The sequence below is a fragment of the Solenopsis invicta genome, chromosome 1 (genome assembly GCF_016802725.1).
Source record: "Solenopsis invicta isolate M01_SB chromosome 1, UNIL_Sinv_3.0, whole genome shotgun sequence".
NCBI classification, from domain to species: Eukaryota; Metazoa; Arthropoda; class Insecta; order Hymenoptera; family Formicidae; genus Solenopsis; species Solenopsis invicta.
In genome coordinates this window covers 29,940,524-29,945,040 of record NC_052664.1, presented here as the reverse complement: position 1 = coordinate 29,945,040, position 4,517 = coordinate 29,940,524, and the positions used below count along the sequence as shown (strand labels likewise).

Sequence of the window (4,517 nt, the reverse complement as noted above, 5' to 3'; positions counted from 1 at the left end):
TGCTGGTTCCAACTCGGCGCCATTAAAACTTCATTTCATGCTCGTTACTCGCCCGTACTTTTAACGACCCCGATAAACGGGCCATGTCAGATTCTGATGCGCAGCAATTTCGACAAATTCGTCATCATAATTGGGATTATAAATTCTTTTGCAAATTTAGAGTGTTTATTTCCAAGTTATTGTAAGCGATTGGAAACAAAGAGCCTTCCAAGAACGAAGTTTTCAAAGTATATAAAAGATCTTATAGGTTGTTTAAGCTCAAGATCTTTCTTTTAAGATTTTGCATCAAAACTTTCTCTTGTAATATTAAATGTAATTATTAAGAAAAAATTAATTTCATATTTGTTAAGGAATTTATCATAATAACATAAAGAATACAATTATGTTATTAAAGTAGACAAAATTTTATTTTTTTATATTCTAGATATAAGATTTTTATAAAATAATATTTTTTCTTATAAACTCATATACGTAAAACATTAAAATTAAATAATAAATTTTATAACAGTTTATTAAAATAATATCCACTCTCAAAATCAAATAAAAAATGAAATCTTGTATACTTCAATAATATAATTTTATTCTTCTAATTATCATGATAAATTCTTTAACAAATATAAAATAAACTTTTTCTTTTTCTTAAATTAATATTTAATATTATAAGAGTACATTTTGATTCAATATCTTAATAAAAGAATAATTTTGGACTTGAGTCGTCTATAAAAGCTATATAAAATCTAACTCTTTAGATATTTATTTAATTAATTTTTTTAAATTCATTTTATCTTTCCAATTATAAATGGAAATTTATTGATAATGAAATAACTTCTTATGTCTATCTAATTATATAAAATATACCAAAAAGTAAAGTTTAATCTGTCATTACGGCTAAAATACCAAAATGAACGTCATTGGTGACTTATAGATGTCTCAATACTTGCGGTATTGCTAACAGGCCAACTGAAACAGGTAACAAAAAGCGTTTTCAGCAACAGGTATTGATACCCTATTATTCTCACTCCATCGAATCGATTGGACCTAACTCTCACGCGTGGCAGGTACATGGCACGCGCTCAGGTAAAAAATCACTGCAGGTAGACATCGATTTCCAATGCAATGGTGCTCGTGCCGCACTCAAAACGTCAACAATCGGTAACTTTATGCACCATTTCTTAGGCCTTCGCATTCAAAAGCGTGACTAGGCTAAAGAGGCTTATTCAGCATGAGATCTCAAACATGAGAAAAAAAACATCTTCAAACAGTAATAAATAATTTTTATACTATTGTGTTTATAAACTGTCAAATAACACGCTGTAAATTGAAGTAATGTAAGCAATAAAATAAAATAAAACATATTAATTATAATTAAATATTTTAAAATATAATTGACTTTGATTTATTTCTTGGAATTAAGTCTAATAATTAATTAGTTGTGAATTTTTAAATTTGGCACAAAGTTACTTATATTTAATAGAAGCATTGGAGCAATGCAAAAGCACGAGACGCCATTGCACGAAAGGGAAATGCGAATTGTGTCGCTGGTCGAGGGACCACCCTCTAAACTCCACCCCTACCGTCCTTATTTAATGTACGACAAGCTACGTTATACATATCCTATTACTCCAAGATCAGCAAAGATTTATATATAACCTAATTTAGTAAATAATATAGGTAGCAGTATTGCGTTTGATGAATTTTACTTGATAAAATAAGAAGAAGTATGATTTGTCTTAACACACACACATATTTGATAAAAAGCACTACATTACTTGCGAATTAACATAATACAGAGTACATAAACAATAAAGTGTAATAAAAATAATAAAGGTATCATGGAAGTAAAAGGACAATTGAAAATTTTATTAATAGAGTTTTTATAAACATTTCGGATATAGTACAAATGTTAAGAAATCAAGTGAATTGTACCATTCAACGAAAAAGTAATAAAACTTATATAAGCAATAGTCAATTCTATTCTTATAAATTTTAAATGTTTATTAATACGATTATATTCCAAGAAACAATGAAATTCCATTCTATTCCTTCTATTTATGAATAAAAGACAAAGAACGATTACGTGTTTTTTATCCTGCTTCTGGTAATGGACTTCATTTGCCACTCAAATATAATAAGAATGCTTGGTCATCTTATTCTTTCTCATTGAAAATTGTGACAGCTCATAGCACCTAGTCCGTAAATGTTATGTAAATGAGATAAATGAGAGAAGAGGTTTCCCTTGAAAATGATAATAAAAGTTCGCAACATGTGCATATTGAAAGCGTATCAAATAGAATGATCATCGAAGGTAAATATATATATTTTACATAAGAAGGAGAAGAGGAAAAGCGGGAGAGAACGTTCCCGGGTGCGCCCGCTAATTAACGATAATGCACTTCTTCGGCAAATTCCATCGAGAGAGAGGCGCGGATCCGCGTCCATTTTGCACACCCTGATCATCGCGGTATCGGCTCACAGCCACGGTCTTCCAATTAAAAGCATTTCGGAATTTCCCGAGGCGGTCACCCGCCGCGCCGCCGCCGCCGCCGCTGCTGCCGCCACGCTGTCTCTCGTAGCTATCCGTCCGCGAGGAACTGAGAGACGGAGAGAAAACGCCGGAGAAATCGCTCGGGCGCAATAAGTCAAATCTTGTTTGCGAGTCGGTGCCTAGTTAGGACGACTGACCGGGTCTGCTGCGTCGAGGGCTCGACGCGAGGAGATGGCTCGTCGGGAGGTTAGAAGAGAGGGTGAACCGAAACGAGTCGACGGGGAGATTGAAGCACCAGAAGAGCGGCCGGATGGAAGGGTGGGAGGGAGGGAGGGAGGGAGGGAAAGCGAGTACCTCCTCATCGACCGTATAATTAAACCGGGCGCTGATTAAAAAAGTTACCATGGCCGTAAGATCATTACAGGGCCTCCGATCTCTCCCGCTGCCCTCCGCGGGGGCCGAGGTTCGCTCCTCACTTTCCCTCGCTCGCTCGCTCGCTCTCGACCCTCGGGGGGTTGCGGCCTCTTCCCGCGCGCGCGGTTCGCCCGGTGAATTCAGACGCCGTGTTTTTCCGCCCCACGGAGAGCCCGCAGACGGAGAAAGTCGACCGGTCGTCTCGTTGTCTCCATTAGTTCTGCCGTCGCGTCATCCTCGCGCGCAAAGTTGTTTAACCCTTGAATACATAAATTTTTATACGACAAAACAAGACTCCGTCGTTACCAGCGTGAGAGCGAAAGTCTGACAAGAGTACAGAAAAATATCAAGATAAATAGCATTACGAAATGTACAATTGGACGTTGAAGAAGAAAAGATTCTTAACGACTAACTTTCACTTGAAAAATTATTTTTTTTCTTTATGTAATTTAATGCATATCGAAAACATATAAAATAGGATACGTCATTTAATTGAGGCTTGGCACATTGAGGCAAAAATCAGAAAAAATGTTCCGTTTTATGGCATGATAATTAGATCACAGAATTTTAATTTAACTCACATTTGTAACAAGACATTCATATCATTTTTCCTGTAAAGATTTTAATTAATGTTACAATAATTTTTAAATACCTGTTAGCATATGTATTATACACAGTATCAAACATCAATAAATATAAACATAAATTTTGTATTGACTATCATGTAAATTCAATTTATGAGAAACAAATGAAAAAAGAAAAAATAAAGCGTTTAAATGCTTTGATTCAAAGATCGGTACACGGAAAGAAATTTTACTGAACAGTCTTGCTGAAGCATATAAAAAAATTTAACTAGATACAGATCTGAAAATAATTTTGTTATATAGACCATCAAAATAATTATGAATGACGTTCAAGCATAATAAGTAATGCTGCAAAAAGTTTTGATATTCTAACAACCAGCTTGAACGTCGTACATAATTATTTTCATTATCTAACAAAATTATTTTCAGATCTGTGTCCATAATTAAAAAATTAAAATATTAAATTAATAAATAATTAAAGAAGGAATTATAATCGAATGCTAAAAATATACTGAAATTTTAAATTAATTTAATCAAAAATATCAATAAAGCTTCAATGTGTATGCCGTTTGATCTATCAACATGAAGATGTTTAAATGAAATAATATTCCGAAAGCATTGTGAAAGATTTTTTCGCATTTTAACTCTTGAGCAAGTTCCTCTAATTTGACCTCTTGAAAATTTCTAAAGGAGGGAAACTTATGGACGATCGCAGTTACCCCTATTCATTTCCTTCATTATGCAGACTAATGCGGATAGTTGTAATCGCATCATGACTTGGATGTTCTTACAAACACGATCCTATGAACGCTTCTTCACTTTTAAGTATTGTTGAAAACCACATATTGTTCCAAGCAACCTAGCATAAATATTCATGCTTCACGCTGTAATTAATATTTGCGTTTTTGTATATCTCTAGAAAAAAAACATATTTATAATAAAATTTTGCGAATGTTACAGAATAAGTATTTTAAAATATAATCTTAAAACAAATCTTTCTAATCAACTAAAGAACATAAATATTGCTCTTCTAA

The 4,517-nt window shown here is 33.5% G+C and overlaps 1 long non-coding RNA gene across 1 annotated transcript; it reads right to left on the bottom strand.

Moving 5' to 3' along the window:
• Window positions 1-752: 752 nt before the first annotated feature.
• On the bottom strand, window positions 753-3,817 carry LOC120358148. Its single transcript, XR_005575095.1, has 2 exons — window positions 2,888-3,817; window positions 753-1,229 (listed from the first exon to the last, which is right to left on the bottom strand). It is a non-coding gene; the product is annotated as an uncharacterized LOC120358148 (long non-coding RNA).
• Window positions 3,818-4,517: the final 700 nt, after the last annotated feature.